This window comes from Pinus tabuliformis, chromosome 2_2 (genome assembly GCF_031772625.1).
Source record: "Pinus tabuliformis cultivar Carrire ecotype Pingquan chromosome 2_2, CPIR1, whole genome shotgun sequence".
NCBI lineage: Eukaryota > Viridiplantae > Streptophyta > Pinopsida > Pinales > Pinaceae > Pinus > Pinus tabuliformis.
Window position 1 is genome coordinate 1,247,730,736 of NC_142300.1, and position 21,760 is coordinate 1,247,752,495.

Here is a 21,760-nt window from a genome sequence, read left to right on the forward strand (position 1 = left end):
TCTTGTATGATGAATTACACAGAGAAATCGGCCTGTATCTGTCGAAGGATTTTGGATTTGTTTCCTTAGGGATTAAAGCTAGAAATGTGGATTTTATTCCACCTCCCATTTTTGCTTTCCTCATGACTCCTCTTATCATTCTGAAGAGATCAATTTTGATAATCTCCCAACAAATTCTGTAAAAGTGTATTGTGAAACCGTCGGGGCCTGGGGCTTTATCTGGTTCCATGGACCATACAATACTGGTTATTTCTTCTTCCGTTACTGGGCTCATCAGAGAGACATTATCTTCCTCACTGACTAGATTTGGGATGGTTGTGAGGAACTCTGCTTCATTCTCCTCATTCCCATTTCTTTCTGCTCTGAGAAGGTTTTGGAAATGATTTACAGCTGCTTCTTTGATTTGAGTGAAACCTTTATATATCTGTCCACTAGAGCTGGTGATTTCTGTTATGTGATTGTGTGAGAGTCGGGCCCTGCACTGTCTATGAAAATAAGAGGTATTTCTGTCCCCGGATTTGAGCCACAGACTTCGAGATTTTAAACGCCAATATTCCTCTTCATTTCTGAAAGAACAATATACCATCCTTTGAGCAGTTTTTTCATTGGATAAATCTGTGGAAGAGGGTTATTTCTCCTCCATTTCCAGTTGTATTCCTTCCAAATGAATTACTGCCTCCTTCCTCTGCCTATTGGGAGATTGCATGGATTTCTTTATCCAATCTTTAAGTGCTTTTTTGGTATTTTTCATTTTTTGCTCCCACACATAACTAGGGGAACCGAGAACTTCTATCCTCCATGCTGCTTGAACTGTTTCTAAAAACCCATCTTTGCCTGCCCAAAGAGGGTTGAAACGAAATGGAAGGGGGCCTAAATCCTCTTCCTCTTTTAGACATAAGAGGATAGGTTTATGATCCGATGTTAGCTTTGGAAGAATCTTGGTAAAAACTATTCTGTTGTCCATCATTAAAGAGCTGCTTATAAGAAACCTATCCAATCTGGCTGAGATATGATTTTCACCGGTTCGATTGTTTGACCAGGTATATTTGCCTTTCACTGGTTTGAAGTCTACCAGATCCCACTGCAGAATCAAATTGCCCACTGTATTGATGAAAGGATCTCTAGACAGTATCCCTCCTTTTTTTTCTTTGGGATCTAGAGTTATATTCAGATCTCCACCTATGACTAAATTTGTGGGACTGATTTGCGCTATATATTCTATAAGTGACCTCCAACACTCTCTCTTTTCTTCATAATGCACAGGAACATACAGGTTAAACAAAGCGAGGGTAAGATTACTTACGGTGTGATGCAGCTCTGTAAAAATCCAATGTTGAGTCTCTAGGAATCGTTCTAGTGAGAAGTCTTTTGTCCATAAAGTGCCTAATCCTCCAGCTGTGCCCCTTGCACTAACAGCCTTTCCTGAATCAAATTTCCATTTCTTAGTACTGGTGTTTAGGAGGGTTTCCCCTTCTACTTTGGTCTCTTGGAGCATAAGGATGTCCGCGGTCTCCATCTTCAATAAGTCTTTGATAGCCTCTGCCTTGTTGGGATTACCCAGACCCCTACAGTTCCAAGAGATCAACTGCATCATTTACCACTTGAAGGGGTTGGCCCTCCTCCTTTGGAGGCCCTAGGCCTGATATTCCTCCCTAGTGTCATTTCGATGGTAGCTTGACTGCCGAGGGTTTTTTGTCTTTCTGACTCCTCTTCTCTAGTTTCCTTGTTTGATCTTCGTCCTGCCCTTTTTGTTGATCTTTCTAGTGTTTCATCATCCGATGATCCCATATTCTCCATTGTTTTCTTCTTTTTTTTGATTATATCTGCGTATGATGGAGATGAAATGTTGCTTGGGAAGGAGATTGGGGTGTTACCTGGTTCTAGAGTTTCGATATTCTCCTGCTGTGGTGGTTCTTCTTCCCCTGCTTCCGGAGGATCCGAAGGAGGCGTGAGGATTTCAAAGGGGTTTTTATCCCCCTCTTTGCCTTTTGCTTCACTGCTTCCAGCGTTTTGGTTGCTTGTGCTTCCCTTTTCTACTGTGTTCTCTGTCCCTTTAGCCTTGTTTTTGTTGCTCTGCCTGTTGAATGTTGTCTTCTTTGCCTGTTTCCATTGTTCTTCTTTTTCCTTCTCTGTTGTCTCGTCGCTTCTTTTTTTGCAGTATCTAGCAAAATGCCCATACTCGTGACAGAAACGACACTTGAATGGCAACTGTTCATAATCAAGCTCTTGTATGTGTGTCCAGTTTGCCACCGATAGCTGAATCGCTTCGGGTAATCCTGTTTCCAAATCGACCTCCACGCAGATCCAGGCACAGGAATACTGGTCCTTCCTTGGGGCTTGATCAATGTATTTTCCAAGAGCATTTCCGATGGACTGGAGTGAGCTTTGATTCCAGCAATGCAGGGGAAGATGCGGGAGGTGCACCCAAACAGGAACCACCTTGGGCACATCTTGCGCTGGGTCAAAATCTGTAGACCATTTGTTCAGGTATAGTCCTTGGGGCCCCATGAAGTATGGCCCATTTCTGAAAATCAGGCCTCTGTCCTCTGAACTTTCAAACAGGAAAACAAAGAATCCTTTGCCTACAAAATAGATCTTGATTCCTTCATTTACCAGAGGTAGCCAGTTCCTTTTGACCCATTCTTCAACTGCTCTAGGGGATGGCCACAAACCCGTGAACTGGCCGATCAGACCTTTTTCTGCTAGATTCAGTGCAGATCTGCAGATTTCTGCCTCTGGAAGGGCCACCTTGGGAATACTGTCCAGTTTTTTAACAAATTTCTGCTGCGGGCCTGAGGCCTGACGTTTTCCTGATGCATTTACCAGAGCCTTGAAGGCTTCGATCTCTGGAGGGTAGGGGGGAGGGGCCGCAGGGCCGCCTCCGGGCTCCATGAGGGAGGGCGCTTGCAGGGACGCTCTAGGGTTGCAGCGCGGCTCACGGGATCACAAAATGATAAAATGTGTCTTTTTAACTCCTAATTATCTTGACATTAATTGTCAATCCAGAGACAATTTTCTATTTCAAGAGTGTACTCAATCAGAGGCGGTCACTTGCTCAAGAGTAATGTTTTGCAGTATAGTGCTTAAAATACAAATGTAAATGAATGTTGGAAACAAAATCTAATCAAAACAATAAGAAACTGAAATGTTCTGTAACTAAATCATTTACTCAAACAATCATCAGTCGAGGACTCAGTAATGATAACTCTCTCCTTTGTAATCTGATGAAAATGAAAATCAATCATAGGCAAGATCTCCAATCTGAGAACTTAGACAGCGGTAGTCAGTGTCCTTTACAATTGTTGATCATTCAATCCACACTAAAGAAAATAACTGGAAATGACAATTCAATTGGAAATACTTACTAAAACACACTTGCTGCAATATCAGTTAAAAGGTGAAATCAAATCCTTGCATGAAAGAGATAACAACAAAGCTAAATTAATGGAAATGAACAACAATCTGAAATATAACGGAACAATGAAGCTAATTAAGTGGAAACACACAACGATTGTAAATTAAACTGAATCAACAATCTTATCCTAGTAGAATGAACATTAACCATAGGTATAATAGGAATGGCAATCGCAGTTATAATTGAACGGTAATTAAGTGAACAACAATCGTAGTTGTAAGTGAACTGTAGTTAAATGAACAACAATCGCAACTGTAAATGAACAACAGAATCTGAATTAGACAGCGCAATATTATTTCAGAATGAACAACATGACATTTTAAGTTAGGAATAATAATCTTGCTATCAATGCAATCCAATCACGATTTTGATATAATAGGCGACTCAGCGAAATGTTCAGAAACAGAAGATTACTGAATAAAACAAATTAAAGAAATGAAAAAGAAATCAAACCATCACACAGAACTGTAAAATAATGATACAAGAAGCAAGTGGATCCACCAGGGCCGGGCCCTTAGCTGCTAGTGAAGCACCGCCGGATTACTTCAGGAGATGCAAAGGAACTGCAGCTGTTTTTATATGTTAATCATTGCATAAACATTACAGTAGTTTTGTTATCTGCTTCAGCAACGAGAGTTAACAATAACAGTTACAATTTCTCAATAGTAATTCTTCCATTCCTCCAATCCTACCCTATCTATCTCTACTATAACAATCCATATAATTCTCTTCTAATCATCCATCATGAATCATGAATCCATTAATTCCTTCTCTGATCTCTGTTCTCATTTAAATACACAGAGAGCAGAGAGAAGTTACAACATATATGATTACAATATGATTTTTATTACAAAATTGGATTTTTCTCAACAAATTGATAAGAAAGATCATATTTGAAATATCTTTCCATCAATCATTCAATAGGAACAGGTTGAATTTGGCATTGCAACTGGTATAATTTGGAAAACAACCACACAACAAATCTGAGAAAAACGTCTTCAGAGAACCTTCTGTTTCTCTTAGTACGGACCGAATTTGGGAAAAACAGCTCATGGAAAAACTAATTTGGTTAGTTCTGGACAAAACCCATGTTTCGGATTTTCCAGATTCTTCTCCATTTTCCCAAAACGTCCAATTTAAAATCATCACTTCTTATTCCAACGAATTTATGAGTTGGCACATTTAATGATGAGCTGGAGATCAAATCTTCAATCTAGAAAATATCTTGGAGGCTAAAAATGGTGAGTAATGTTACAATCAATTTATTAATACCCCATAATTGGTAAGATCATGCATAATCATCAATTTATTAAAAATAAAGGTGAAGAAATAATATTTGTCCATAAGAGCATAAATAATTATAAAATGGAATTATATGATAAATTATGATAAATGACGTGATAAAGAATGGTATAAATAGGCGTTAAAAAGTGATAATAATAATGACATATTGATGGCCCAACATACCCCCAAATTGAATATATTTCATGTCCTCATGCAACAAAAAACTGAATATATTGCATGTCCTCATGCAACCCAAAGACTCTGTGTTAACCAAACAATAAAAAATTTGTTCATCCCAACTCTTGAAATGGATGGAACAAAAGAATTCTTCCTCAATTAATGAATATTCAATTTTAGCAATCTTGATGAAGGCGTAACAATTTTTACATTGACGTTCAAGTTATGTGTATATGAAGTTGCAGCAAAATATGATATAAGTAACAACAAACTTCATTAACCATTTTCTCAAAACATACAAACCAGATTTTGCTGAAATGTTGTAAGTAGATGTATAATATATTAATGTTTCTATGAACCAAAAATCAGATCATTTTGTTGCATGGATCATGAGGTATAAATAAAATGGCTGTAGGTGATAGTGCATGATTTTTGAAATTTTATGAACTAATTTAACTTGAAATTATCTGGGTTTGTGTATTTTAATGATACGTCAGTGTTTTCCAAAGATCACAAGAATTGAGTTCACAGTTTTAAAAATATGTGGAAATCAATTTCTGCATTGTATAAAAATGAAATTGTATGCCTTAAATGAGAAAGAAAGTAGAAAACATCTATCATGTGTAGCAATTCCTCCCCAAACTGAAAAATTAGCATGCCTTTATGCAATGCTAGAAAACAAATTGAGGTGGTTGCTACCATCTGTTGAATTCTATGCTTGGTGTAAAACAACATGGAATAAGGGAGGTGTTGAGAATGAATAAGAATAGCAATGGATGATAAAGAATATTAATGACATGGTCATAAGAAAGAAATGAATGAAAGCAACACTCCCCCAAACTAAAAGATGATATGTCATTGAAAAATGGGAAGTGGTAAAGATGTGGAATAAATGATGATAAATAATGCTCAATGGATTTTCATGAAATTCTTCTAAATTCGTAACAAATCAGAAAATTATGCTATTTTACCTCAAGTTTTACCTCCAAAAAGAAAAATATGGAATGACATATATGGACTGGCATTTGTTGACACTGATGTAGGCAGAGTTGGTGCTGAAAGTGATGCAAAAGGCGGAATCCAGGGAGACACATCATGTCTAAACAATTGTTCGTGTTCGCGAGTTGCTCGAGCCTCTTCTGTTAGTTGCAATAGTGTGGTCATGCTACGAATAGAGTTTCCCCCTCATACTTGTTATTCTTCTGTAAACAAATCACTATTTTACATACAATGTTCTTGAATCCACAATGTTAGTTTTGAATAGCAACAGATAAGATGCAATTAAAAATTTCAATCAGGAAAACTTTTGTATACATGCAATACTAATCTTTTGTCAAATCAACAAGTTATGGCAGATTTCAGTAATTATATCACATTCTATCCCATAATGCACACATTCTCCCTTCTAAGTAGAAAAGAGATTCCATGACCATAAAGCATATGAAAGGTGTTGTGCTGACGGTAAGGCAAGGGAATGAACAATACAACAGTAAATGAAGCAGAGTACACATATCAATGATAAGAGGGCGAGATTTATGATTATAATGAGAGTAGAGTGTATAAAGATAGTTATGAATAAGAGATAGGACGCTTTGGATTGATGATAAGTTACGTGAAAAAGAAAAAAGAACAACAATATGCCAAAAAAATGCTTTGCTGACGGTATTCTAGCTGAAAATGATGCGATTGATCGGAAAACAATTTCTCATGCATAAAGGTTCAAAATAGGGAAAAAATTAAGGAAATAACTTCTCTGATAAAAAGAAAGAATAAGAAAAGGGTATTATAGTAATAATTGATGATAAGATATAGCTTCAATACCACAAGCAGAGCCTTTGCTGCCAGCAGGCGTCCATAGCCTCGGCAGGGTTGCTTTTTAACCTGTATAAGCCAAGATCCTCAATTTAGAAATGGAGAGTTCTAGTGCTGTTTTACAGAAGAGATCAGTGTGCTAGCATGGTAACTAGAGAACCACACTACCATTCACTGGGATGTAACAAAAGTGATTAGGCTGGCTCATGATGAGACCTCCTGTTCCAAGGATAATTTGGCTATCTAATGGATCATAACCCTAGTTTGGTGGCCATAATGGGAATGTCACTTTGTTATGAACTTATGAACATGGTAGGCTGGCTCATAATGAGACCCCCTATTCTCCATCTACGAACAAAGTTTTTCTGTTATTACACATTTTTATGATAAAAAGAGGGAGGCTCAATACTCCTTAAGAGCAGGGATGGTGGAAGAAGTTGAACATGTCAATAGAAAAAAATATACCCATAATCTCATTTATTACAGACAGAGAAGATTATAACCAGGAAGGGTGGACCCAGCATGGTATTAAGATGATCAATCAGTATCATGTACAACAGAAAACAATGCAGTAAAGTAGTATATAACTAATTGTGTCTCTTTTGAAAATAATCTATCATCAAGGAGCTGTCTTGTTAAAGATCATAACGTGAATGATATTAACTCGCTTCAAAAGAATCCATAATTCTTGTCCTCATACAAGTAGTGTACTTCATGCCATGAAATGGAATCAGTAAAATGTGATTGAGATAAACTAGGAATAATCCCACAAGAGGAAGGAAGGGTTTTTCTCGAAAATACACCCAAAGTGTTTCTCCTTTAAAGGAACAACAAAAGCACTCGAAAAAGTGTTGTTTCGTGTAGGGAACAACAAAGGAAATGCACACCAAAAAGCAAAAATACACACGAAAAGGTGTTGTTCCCTGTAGGGAACAACAAAAAAAATGCATGTGAAAAAGTGTTGTTCCCTGTAGGGAACAACAAAAAAATACACCCAAAAAAAGTGTTGTTCCTTAAAAGGAACAACAACAACAAAAAAAAATGCATGCAAAAAAGTGTTAAGGAACAACAAAAAATACAACCAAAAAAGTGCTGTTCCTTTGAAAGGAACAACAAAAATGCGAAAATGTTGTTTCTTCGGAAAGGAACAACAAAAATGTAGAAGTGCTGTTTCTTCCAAAAGGAACACCAAAAATGTAGAAATGCAGAAGTGCTGTTCCTTTGGAAAGGAAGAACAAAAATGCAGAAGTGCTGAAGTGTTGTTCCTTTGGAAAGGAACAACAAAAATATGAAAGTGCAGAAGTGCTATTCCTTTGGAAAAGAAAAACAGAAATGCAGAAGTGAAAAAGTGTTGTTCCTTTAGAAAGGAACGACAAAAATGCAGAAGTGCAGAAGTGCTGTTCCTTTGGAAAGGAACAACAAAAATGCAGAAGTGCAGAAGCACTGTTCCTTTGGAAAGGAACAACAAAAATGCAGAAGTTTTGTTTCTTCGGAAAGGAACAGAAAAAGTGCGAAAGTGATGTTCCTTTGGAAAGGAATAACAAAAATGCACAATTATAAAATGCAATCACAGAAAAAACAAATTAGTTGTTCACTGCATTGATACTAAGGATGGGCTACAATTTGAAGGAAGCAACACCTGAAACACAAAATATAAGAGAAATCAGAAAAGAAACAACATTTTATTTAAAAACAGTATGTAAATAAATAAATTAAGTTACAACGGTTATGATGTTATTAAAAAAAATGATCTATTTGAAAAATGTTTTGGCGACAGAGACATGACATGAATCTTCAAATGGAAATCAATTCTTCATTTCTTCTATTATGAATCCGTTGAGTAATGAATTGGATGAAATTCTCTCGTTTCATTAAAATTTCTTTCAAAAATCGATCGTTCATAAATTGACCTTCTTTATTGTCTTAGGACCTTGTTGTGGCCAGCAATAACCCTCCTTCTTATTTAGTTTTATTACTAATACTAAATAAGTAGGGACCCTTATTCAAAAATTTTAAAAATTAAATTAGTACTTGTATTCCTTTTTTGAATAAATCTTACTATCATAAAACCTAGGAGAATACCCAAAAAATCTAAAAAGACTTGAGTTTTATGATAAGTTCGAACAAAACCGTTCCCTTAATAAAAAGCGTCGCATCGCAAAAAGGTAATGGATGCCTTCCTACAAACGAAATCCTAAGATTGTGAAATCACGATGCGAAATCACACGTTAAAGACATTCATCGCATCATAGTTTTAACATGCCTCAAATATCACTTAAGCTAAAATGCCTCAAACTGCCGACATGTGATGGCACATCTCGCAAATCGCAAAATTGCCTTATCACAGATCTGCGCAGCTCGTCGTTCAAAAAAGATTTTCCACAAACCAATGCCTAGTTATGTGCATTAATGTTAATTAATGAGTTAGTTGGCAATCATTAATGAAATATGGTTTTGATTTTATCGAAGAGCCATTTCACGTAGGGTGATATATTTTATACGATTTCGGCATTTAAAGCTTTCCCGTAACCTTTTTCTTATCATTACTCTTGCCTCATTTGTAAACTGCAGGAGCGAAGAGCAGAGAAGTGTATATAGCAGTGTTGAGAATATTATGGGAAATAAGGGTAAAGCTCCAAGTTCTGAAGATAAAGAGATGACACCCTTATACATAGACACCACCTGTAACAAAGATGCCTGTATTGCTACTTAGGAAGGCATGTACAGTCTACTCGAGGAAGAAAACCCCAGAATAATGGAGGTTACAACTATTTCTGGCTCACACGGGTCATCTGAGGCATCTATTACAGAACTAGCATGTTCGTTCTTGCACCGGATAGTGGCAAGGTTCAAAATTCTTCCATACACGGACATGGTCAAATGGGTACTTGTTATCGGGAAATCTAGTGTCTATGCAGAGCTGCTAGTCCCACTAAGACGGGTAGCTATCTTAGAAACAAACATATTAAAGTTACTTTCGCTTTCCTTTATGAGAAGTAGATAGGAGAAGATCAAAGAATACCAACCTCAATCCTTTGCTCGGTTCTTTGTTTGTTCATTCTCCTCACCGACTGGTCTTTGCCGCTTCTCCCTTGACCACTCCAGTTCAAAGAGTACCTGTAAAGTCAAAGCAGCATAATACCTTCAAAGTGCAAAGATCTACAATCATAAACAATATAGGACCAGATATATATTAACCACACAAATGCATATATTATCAGACATACAAGAATGTGGAGGAAAACTTAAATAGCTTTATTGATATAAAGATTAGAAGAGAGGATTACAACCCATTGATCTGATTCAACATCATCCTCCCAGCATGAAAGCCCTTCTTCACCTCACGAAAAGCTTAGATCACCCAACACTATGATATTCCACCAAGAAACCAACAACACTTCCTTACAAGATACAAAATTCCAGCCTCTCGATCTTTGGGATGAGGGATCCATATATAGATGATTGCAAGGAAGTGAGTCAGCTTCTGGGATTTTGATTAGTGTCTTCTCTCTGATAGTTCTTGATTTCACTTGGAGATTGATGATCTCTTACTCATCCCTGGGTGAATTCAGAGAGGCAAGTGTCACAGGAGAAGTTTCTGGAAGATTCCATGATCATCCACCTTGCAAATTGTCTCTTCCACTTGTCCATTCTCGCCCATCACACCCTACAGAAGGGATTTTCAGTATGCATCGCACTTTTTGCATTGGGCAGGTGAGATGCATCGCACCCTTAGCACTGAGCAACCTGTATGGTCCGGTTTTGACCAGTTTTGAGTAGTTTCATGTGGAGAACTTCTGGGAGATGATGTAATCAGCTGACCTTGTTTCTTTAGGGCATGAAACAACACTTTTAGGGACCCAGAAGCCTTTGGTTTATGGACATATATGATTGGGGTTGCAGTGCCCAAAAATGTCTATAACAGTACTGGATATTGCTGATATCACGAATAGACAATTTAAGACTCAGGGTCAAGGACTCATTGGTTTGTTCACTCCACAAGATTTGAGGCTCATGTATCATCTACTAGAGCCACAGGCGACTTATAACAAACAGTTCATGGAGAAGTTCGCTAAAGAAAATGAAGATTTGGCAGAATGCACCAAGGACTGGTCAAGAAGGGACGAACCACTAAAAAAGGATAAGCACGATATGTATAGTACTGGTTCTCTCACCTCCCCGTATTGCTTTGCTGCTGCTATGCTCTGTAGACTTTTTGGAAAGCCAGACGTTAACAAATTTTCATCTGAATGGCTGCCATTATTGGATGCTGCCACTAATGCTACTATTGTGGATTGGGCTAAGATATTGTTCGACAATTTAGCCATAGCCATTTTGAATTACCAGTCCAAAAGAACTACCGCTCAGAGGATTTATCCCCCTTTCTACTTATCTGCTTATGTGATGGATGCAATCTGTTATATTTCCAAGTTTCCTCTAATGGGCTGGAAATGGACTACTCAAGACCCCTTACCCGTTCATATTTGTCACAAAGAATTATGGGATTCCAAGTTCATTCCGTATTTCTACAAGATTTGTCATGGAATCATGCTACCTCTGTACAAAATGTTGTATGATAAATACCCTCCAAGATTTTTTTCCCAAAGTGGAGGTCGATATGCTCCTTGTTGCGAGATGGTTCGGAGAAGAACTTTTCACATATTTCAGGCTATTCGGAAGTCTCACTTCTCCTCATGTCCTACCTTTATATGTTCCTGATAAACTACTGGCACGAGAGATTGCTTATTAGACTTTCGGAGAAGGAGGTATGAGTAAAGATTGAAGGATAAGAAAAAGGCCATTTGGCCGCAATTTCCTGTGGCCTGTGGGGCATTTTCACTATTTGATTTAGGCCATGCATTCAAAGAAGTAAACAACATGTTATGTTTACGATTGTTCAAATTTCCAGGAAGACCGTTCGACCCTTCTGATATCGTTAAGAATTTCACTACTGCAGTCAAAATAAAAGTGTTTTCTAAAGAAGATGATCTTTTTGATGATATGTTTCAACAAAAAAGTACACTTAAAGAAGTTCTGCATTTGGCCCAAATGCGATTTCCTCCAGCAGAATTTCAAGAGTTCAAAATGTACAGAGAAAGGAGGTTAGCTAATATCCCTTTGGATAAATTACGCTTGGAACCCGTGAGGGAACCAACTCCCAGTATCAATCTCAGTGGAAGTTCAAGCACAAACAGGTCTAAATCTAAGTTCGGGAGAGAAACATCAGAACACTCCAAGAGGTCCGAAAGTGACCATAATAAAAGCGGAGGGTCAGTAAAAGATACTGCTCAGCCTAAGGAGCACCCAGAACAACAGGTTTTGACCTCTCCACAGGTAAATCTTCACCCTCTCATCGTCCAACCACCACCAATTAGAACTGAGCTAGATAAAGAATGGGAGACATTCAATGACTTAATCAATACTGAAGGATAGAGCACAAAGACACCTGAAAGTAATGTACAGACAATGAATGATATAGTCACAGAGACAATCAGTAATGTCCCAGAAATGAAACATATTCCCATTACCCCATCTTCTGAACTTATGCTCAAAATAGAGGAAATTCCTTCTCTTGATGTATTTTATAGTCCACAGCATAAGGTGGTAGTGAGAAGACAAAGAAAGAAGAGGAAATTGGAAAGTGTGCTCTCTCATGATGCAGAGAAATTAGACATCTTTTGGAAAGATCCCACCACTGATCCTACTGAAAATCTCACTAAATTATCTCAGATCATAGGAGCATATGCTTCTGTGACCATTGATAAAGCATCTGAGGTACAACAATTACTGAAAGAAAAAGAAGATCAAATACAAGTTTTGAAGCAACAGCTACAAGAAGCCAGTGCCAACAACGAAAGACAAAAATAGCTTGAAAGACTACAACATGACTTTCAACAAATGCAGCTAGGATACCAGAATAGTTTGGCCGAAAGAGAAAAACAGTTACAGGTTATGCAAGAGATGCACAAGGATGATCCTAAGATTACAGAATTCGTCACAGAATCCATTTCCTTAAATGATCAACTACTACAGTAGCAAGAAACATTGTGCCAAAGAATATCACAATGGAGCTCTTATTGCGAAATAAGCGATAGAATTACTAATCAAGTTGTGGACTTGCGACATGATTATGATTTAATTGATAAAAGAGTTACTGAATATTTGGCTTGGTAGGAATCAGAAGAAGGAAAAAAGGCAGGCGCACCCATAATCAATGAAACCCACAAAGAAATGCTCTTTAACAAGTGGGATGCATAGATGAGGAAAGCAGAACAATCGGCAGAAGAAGCAGCCACAACAGCAAATAATATCATTGACTGCATCAATGAAAACTTGCACAGGGAAAATATAATATCAGAGACCACTCCAGGATATCTACCAAATGTACAGCATCTACAGGCAAGCTGGAGACAGAAGGCTCAAGAAAAAGTAGAGTCCATCAAAAGGTTAACTAAGTTGAATTGGGATTCTTACTGGACGTACTTGGTAAAACCACACAGCTAGTGCATGACTTTCAAATGTATCATTAATTCTGTTGAGAAGATGGCACCAGCTTTTACCGATTCCGTTTTCGCAGGACAGTTAAAGTCGGAAGTCGGCCAGCCAACGCTCCTCAAGCAAATGCTGAACGCTTGCGATTACAAGGAATAGATACATAGATAGTTAGTTGTCAGTTTTAGTTTTATATTCAGTTTAAGTTTTAGTTTTTGTTATAGACATTTTTGTGACTTACAGCATTGAGCATGAAATGTCCATAATCCAAGGCATCCAAAGTCCCTAAAAGAGTTGTTCCTGCCCCTAAAGGAACAAGGTAAACCAATGACAGCTTCTCCCAGAAGTTCTCCACCAAAAACAACTCAAAAACAGTCAATTCAGGATCAATTCAGAAGCTCTTCTAGCTACCTGCGTTGCAGTGCACCCCAGTACACTAGCTGGGTGCGTTGCAACGCACCTAAAATCACTACCAGCGTGCGCTGAGCGGGAAATGACAAATGGCAAACTCATTCAACGAGGTGGAAAGACCCTGGAAGCTTCCAGAATCTTCTCCAATGACACTTGCCTCAATGAATTCGACTAGTGATGAGTAAGAGGCTCTCAACCTCCAAGTGGAAACAAGAACTGACAGAGAGAAGCCACAAGTCAGAACATAAGCTGACTCATCCTCTCTGCTTACATCTATATATGGATCTCTCACCCAGAGGTTCAGGAGGCTGGAATTTTGTACTTTGCAGAGAATTGCTGTTGGTTTGAGATTGAGATTAGTGCATTGGGTGATTTATGCTTTGTTGGAGGAGAGGAAGGGATTCCTTTGCTGGGAGGTAGATGCTGGATCGGAACTCACTTGGTTGTATCTCCTCTTGGACTTTCTTATTCCATCAATAAACTATTTGAGTTTCTCCTACATGCTGTGTACCAATGATGTTTTGTTATGCTTACATGTTTAGCTTAATCTGATCTTGAGCTTTTTATGAATGTATATCTATATCTTCGTGTAGTTTCTCTCTCTTGTGATCTTGCAGGAATTCAGTGAAGCTAGGCCGGTGAAGGAGCAAGGAGCTGAGAGCCACTGAAGAGAGGAGTGATTGGATCAACAAACTAGCGGAAGACACAGGTTAGTTACATCCTTTCTCCTCATTTACATTTCATAAAGAAGAAATACTCAATTAGTTTTCCTTGTTTGTTGCTAAGGCACTATCACACCTTAGAGTGGGATAGGGGCATTCCGAATGGATACTTTTCCCAACAACAAATTGGAGACTCCGCTGGGGACCGTATCTTGTTAGTTTATTTGTGTTTCTATTGTTGTTCTTCTCATAAACTCAGAAGTGCCGAATCGAAATGCATTTGCCATTTTCAAATGCAAAGTAGAGATCTGCCACTCTAGTCCACTCACTGGGCCTGTTTTTATGATCTGAACAACTGATCCACAAGTGCTCTAACAGCCCCTTGTGATAGATCTTAGTACTCCTTTAAATCATCCTCCTAATTGTACCTAATTGATAGCTTTTATCCGGCCAAAAACTGTAGATTAAACTGCAAACCGTGACCAGAACCCAGAGACAATTCTCGTTTCTGCTTCAGTGCAGACTCTGTGAAGAGGTTCTGCATTTCAATGTAGGTCCCGTGAAGGATACCTGCACTGAAGTTCAGTTTCTCTGTGCTGAGGGTGCGCTGATCAGCCTTTGCCTTGTGCAGCTGTGGTTCCCTGCTTCCTTTTGCTCAGTTTTATCTCTGTTTTTTGCAGCCTGTTATCAGTCAGTGTACCTATCTGAAACCCCTTTTCTTTGCCTCAATTCCGCTTCAGTTGTATAAAGAAACTGTATTTGTTCTTTGTGTATTTGTTACATCATTTGCAGTTTCCCATTACAAAAGTAAACTAGTCATACTGTCGCCCTTAGATCTAGACCTGTCGTAGGTGTCGTTTTGATCTTAGGAGTGAGTTTGTTTGCTGTTCACAGTTGATTAAGCTTTTACTTTTGTCTTTTGGTTTGAATTTATGCATTTCTAGTGTCGAAACAAGTGTTTACTTCAAAATCATAAAGTGTCGTAATCGTCTTTTTGTTTTCAAAAAGAAACTTGTTTATGTTTTCACTTGAAATCGAATTCAAATTTGTACAACAGCTTTCTTTTTAGGCATCAATATTAAGAAAGTGAAAACAAATACATGCATATGTGCATTTGCATATTGATAGTTTGCATGCTTTGATTTAGGAAAAGTGCATTTACAGTGTGCTCTATGCTCTTTGAGAAAAGATTGTGTCTTTCTTTTCCCCTTGTAGCTAGGATTTTCATTGTTGAAAAGATATAAAAACTTGCTTATCATCTTTAGACTGCATTTAGGAATTGTATCATACATCTCGTGGTGATCCAAAAAGGCAAACTTCTAAGAAAGATCAACCTAAAATAAATTGAATGAACTTAACAACGCTTTGTAACTTAACGCACAACATAGAGGTCTAGGCTAGAGACGTGTTCCGGCGTCGTAAAACCTGGTGACTGTCGATCTCGCTGATGGTTGGGTGATTCCTCCTGAGAGACGATAAGCGCCAGTACGGATTGTGCTCCCACGTACCGTTGAGTATATATTGGGAGACCCCTATAGGCATAAAAACTTTATCCTTAGGAAGCCGTGTCGGCCGCCCTACTGATCGCAATGCACTGAACACAACATTCGGGAAGATTGACCGCCCGTACCTTAAAAAGTATTCTGCGGTTTTGCGAAAAGTTTGGCACACCCTCTACCTAGAACTCCAGAGCAGTTCCTTTTGGCGTTTTTCAGACTCTATAACGGAAAAAGTCCATCCGAGCATTTGTCACTTCAGGCTCGTTAAAACATCGAAGGAGACTAGAGTCATCTTTTGCTTTTTCTCGACTCTTTAAAATTGAAAAAGCAAGTTGTGTCCAAGCATCGTTAAAATTTATTTTAAACGGAATATTCATACCCTTTTTCCTGCGTTGATCTTTAGGTTGAGAAAATGGAGCCTACCAACCAAGGAATTCCCCTTGGTGGAAATCCTAGTCCCTTCTCCTCTTGGGGAGATGTTGGTGCGCCCCATATGGCCACATTGTCGCTTCCAGGATTGACAATTGGCTTGCCGGTCTGGCTCTTCTCAACCAGTGTCGTTCAGAACACCACTATTCCTGAACAGTCGAATCAATAGTTAGACCAGTCCAGAGTTACCCACCAGCCTTCTACTTCCTCTAATTCTTCCTCTCCTCCTTCCTCTTCGCTTGACGGAACTGGTAAAACAAAAAACCAAGTTCCTAAGGAGAAGAAGGAAAAGAAGAAGAAAGAGAAGAAGAAGAAGGAGCCAAAAGCGACTGGGGGCAAACAAGTGTCATCTGACAAAAATCCACACACAGCACTGACTAGGCCTAAATCGCCATGTGTCATATGCAAGGGAGACCATTTCCACAGAGATTGTACCTGCATCCCTCGGATACTAAGGGACTGGTCTCCCCGTTTGCACAATCCGGTGGCATCAACCTCTGATAGCCATGTTGAATGCACACCGTCAACTAGCGAAAGTGAAGTCCTTGGACAAAAAGGGAGAGCTAGATCTCCCTGTAGACTGTGCGAAGTCAATCATGCTATCCACTGTTGTCCCTTCTTAGACGAAGCAAAAAGAGTTTTGGATGATCGTCCGGTTTCACCGTCACGACTTCCTCCTGGATATAAAAAACTCTTGCCGAGTCCTTCGTTAGTTGAAAATCCAGCTGACCCGCTCAAGTGGTCAGCTGAAGCGCTGGTCATTGAAGATGAACCAGCTGAATCCATACCCGACGAAAGTCAAAAGGTCGAGGCGACAGTGGACCCGGTGTTGCCTTCAGAGGATTTATCTTCGAATGATACAGTCACTGAAGAGGATAAAGATGACTCCATCCAAATTCTCTTCATCAAAACAGACTCCGATGAGCACGGGGGCAATCCCCCCATTCCTTTATCGCAGGAAGGAAGTTCGTCAGAGCGATACCCGGCCGTCTACTCGGTCCCACCACCAAGCAACCTAGTTGTCTCCTTCGACCAGAACCAACTAGGTAGACCCCGTTTACCAGCAAGCATACCATTAAGAATTATCATCCAAATATACAGAATGGTCATGGCTGGCACCATCATTGATGAGGGGGCATCTGTGAGTATCCTTTCCTCTACTGCTTGGAAAGCGCTTGGTTCGCCAGTGCTTTTGCCTGAAAAGAGAAATCTGACAGGCTTTGATAAAGGAACCAGTCGACCTTTAGGGATCCTCCCCAATGTGCCTATCACATTGAAAGGGAAGACCGTTCAAATGAACGTGATGGTCGTTCAAGGACCCTTGGATTATAACCTACTCCTTGGACGAGACTATATATATTGCATGGGAGCCATCGTCTCCTCACTCTTTAGAGTAATGTGTTTTCTGCACGAAGGCAGAGTGGTCAAGCTCGTGGACCAGCTTTCATTTCCTGGATCACGCATCGCAAATAGTCATATACCATCCATAAATGGTCTCTTCACGCAAGAAATGTCTCAACCCACGGTCCGTCCTCCCGATGAGCGCGAGTAATTCGGAAGGATATGACTGGAACCCAGGGGGCATGTGTCCTGGTCTGCTTCGGCAGGAAAACTTTGGGTATAGGGTAGGTTTCCGCGGGAGAATATGACTAGTCCGTACCCCATCCGTGATTGGAAGAGGGGTTGTTCTAGAATAAGATTCTCTTGTCAAAGTTATGTGAGTTGACAGAACTGAGTCAATCACCTTTGTCTATCTCGGTAGACATTGCCGAAGAAGTGTTTTGTTTGAAAGATTAATAGAACAATCTTTGGGTGACCTGTAAGAGGTAGGCCTCTCTCGCTGAAACAAATGTTTTATCAGACTAAAGTAGGGGTAACCTTGAAACTCTGTTTTATACCTGGGGGCATGCAAACCTTTTGGAGTGCAAGCAAGGGGTGACTATTTATTTTTTTAAATTTTTAGGTCCTCCCTTTAAACCCATAGGTCTAACCCTTTAAACTCGTAGGATTAGTCGTTTCCGAACTTGCATAACGAAAGGATGCGGGGAATAGCTTTGTAAGGCGCAAGCCCCATAAAAAATGGGATCTTACATGAGACATTCTTATCATATGACTGGATTAATCGAGCAGTTTTAGCACATAGTTCATGCTCGTTAAAAAATAAACATAAGATCGAGCAAGTGTTTCAACTTGCGTTTAAGCTCGTTAAAAAATAAACTATCCTCCGGTAAATAACCACCGTGAATGTAACATTATCAGCCATTAAAACCTTGGTCGTGTTTGCACCGTCACCTCCACTTTTCCATTGGCCGATCATTCACCTCCATTTGATTGTTTACCCATTTTGAGGAACAGCTGCGAAGAGTGATTTCACTAGCCATCCTTGTGACACTGCCGTGATTGGAAAATTCCAACCCTTACCTGGAATCAGCTGCTAACCCGTTTTATCACTCGTTCCTCAAAAGACGAGTCTTCTTTAAGCTCTTTTCATATGACTCGTAAAATATGAAAAGATTGCCGAGTTTTGGCCTTCCAGCTTGTTAAAGCGACCGGAAGTGCTATCCCTCCTCTAGATTTTAATCTTTTTGGACCTGAGGGATTATTGCACAAAAAGATCGAGCGCTTGTTTTGTTCGGCTCGTTAAAACTATCGAAAACTCATCCCTTCTGTATTGTTTTGTACTTTTTCGGACTTAAGGGATTAGATGACGAAAAAGGACTTTTGGAGTTAACTTTACATACCTTTTCAGACTCTCTAAAAATGAAAAGGACCGAGTTATCTTTGTCGTTAGACTCGTTAAAAAACATTAATAGCGACAAACTTGTCTTTAGGCGAGAACGAGTTTCACTATCGCTAGGTTCGTTAAAACATAGCGATGGGTTTGCCCGAAGGGAAAATTATAGAACAAGCATATGTTATCCTCCTCAAGCTTGACAAAAATAAAGAGGTACTAGTCAGCAATGACTGGGGAAAATTGGGAAGAAACTCAAAGAACTTTATTGGTAGCAAGTCGCTCTTGAACATGACACTTCCGCTCCGTGCCTGAGTCAGGTTGGGTTGTTTCATTCACCGGTCACATCACCATGGTCTCGCCATACCATCCACCTTTGGGGTAAATGCTACCAATCCATCACACAAGTGTCGCCGATATGTTCAAGAGAAGTCATCCAGAGAAGTCAACCGTGTCCCATCCACTACCATACATTATACTTCATTCTTTCATGACCGCCACCCTGAACCATATATCATCAGATCGTTTTCACCTCCATCAAAATCATTTGCTCCGTTCCGTGTCACTGATGTGGGATACATTAAGGCCCTCCTTTGACGGATCGCTTCTTGTCGACATCAACTCATTATCCAAGAAGTTGATCTAGGAACACCCCCTTCAGTACTTTGAAACTTGCATGCCTCAATGGCAAGTTTCTCACTTCCGGCGACAGGTATACATCAATGGCCTTCGACCGAAAGATTTTGCGTGGTGTTCGACGCCAAGTCCTTTATTCACACCACGTGAATTGTACTGCAGTACCTTGAGGGTCATTATCATTATCGGTGATTCCTCTCGCGCTTGTTAACGGTCTACATCATTGACCGCTAATCAAGCGATGTCTTTCCATGTTCGACTTCAAAACATTTCTCACATGGATCGACTTGTACTTAGAGTGAAGATTGGACGAGATTGAAGACCCCGGATCTAGTTTCATCCATTCGGGCTGCGATAAATATTTAGGAAAAATAAAGACATTGACATGTACAACATTGCAGCACAGACAATCATCCTACCAAAGGATGATGATTTCAGCAGGATCATCAGTCTATCATCAGACAATTGTCTGTCCTATGTACATAAAAATGAATTTATAAAGCTGAGCATGGGAATGCCCGCCTCAGCTAGATCATGAAAACAGTATGAAAAATAATGTATTGTATTGTATCTTATTACAGGCCTCCTCCCAACATTGAATGAACTTCGAATCCTCCTAATAAAGCATTTCACCCGATAAACGGCCTCATACTTTAGGGGGCAACTGTTATAGACATTTTTGTGCCTTACAGCATTGAGCATGAAATGTCCATAATCCAAGGGATCAAAATTCCCTAAAAGAGTTGTTCCTGCCCCTAAAGGAACAAGGTCAACCAATGACAGCTTCTCCCAGAAGTTCTCCACCAAAAACAACTCAAAAACAGTCAATTCAGGATCAATTCAGAAGCTCTTCTAGCTACCTGCGTTGCAGTGCACCCCAGTACACTAGCTGGGTGCATTGCAACGCACCTAAAAGCACTACCAGCGTGCGCTGAGCAGGAAATGACAAATGGAAAACTCATTCAACGAGGTGGAAAGACCCTGTAAGCTTCCAGAATCTTCTCCAATGACACTTGCCTCAATGAATTCGACTAGTGATGAGTAAGAGGCTCTCAACCTCCAAGTGGAAACAAGAACTGACAGAGAGAAGCCACAAGTCAGAACATAAGCTGACTCATCCTCTCTGCTTACATCTATATATGGATCTCTCACCCAGAGGTTCAGGAGGCTGGAATTTTGTACTTTGCAGAGAATTGCTGTTGGTTTGAGATTGAGATTAGTGCATTGGGTGATTTATGCTTTGTTGGAGGAGAGGAAGGGATTCCTTTGCTGGGAGGTAGATGCTGGATCGGAACTCACTTGGTTGTATCTCCTCTTGGAATTTCTTATTCCATCAATAAACTATTTGAGTTTCTCCTACATGCTGTGTACCAATGATGTTTTGTTATGCTTACATGTTTAGCTTAATCTGATCTTGAGCTTTTTATGAATGTATATCTATATCTTCGTGTAGTTTCTCTCTCTTGTGATCTTGCAGGAATTCAGTGAAGCTGGGCCGGTGAAGGAGCAAGGAGCTGAGAGCCACTGAAGAGAGGAGTGATTGGATCAACAAACTAGCGGAAGACACGGGTTAGTTACATACTTTCTCCTCATTTACATTTCATAAAGAAGAAATACTCAATTAGTTTTCCTTGTTTGTTGCTAAGGCACTATCACACCTTAGAGTGGGATAGGGGCATTCCGAATGGATACTTTTCCCAACAACAGTTTTGCTTTATTTTTTCCTAAAATGAGGACGGTCATTTAAACCGTATCCTATATTGTTGTAATAAATTATTTTTAGATTTAGTTAGTAGTATTTAAACCCTTCTCATGCATTTAGAGAAGGGTCCTAAAATTTGTCAAAAACTTGTCCTCAGAACATGCACTTCTGCACCGTCCGAGGAGGTTTTGATGAATGAATGGAACAAGATTTATTGATATCTGTGTTTAATATCTACTATTGATGTTTCACTTTTGTACTCTTAGTAGATGTTGGATTAAGAAGAGATAGATCATTATTGCTGGAGCTCATGAGTAGAACTCGTTATAAATGGTACTTTTATCTCTTAACAAATTCTGCTTATGTGTTATGGTGATATTCATGTTCAATTATTTATGTATGAATGTTTAAATGCTTGAGTTATCATTTGGCACTTCTGTACGGTGATAGCCATTTATTTATGCTTAATATATGAGTGACTTATTATGCGATATGTTTTTCACAACTGTT

General features: G+C 39.3%; 1 pseudogene; it reads left to right on the forward strand.

The window, feature by feature from the left end:
* The first annotated feature begins 3,578 nt into the window (after positions 1-3,578).
* Positions 3,579-21,760, forward strand: part of LOC149198020 (E3 ubiquitin-protein ligase RGLG2 pseudogene) — a 29,583-nt pseudogene continuing 11,401 nt past the window's right edge.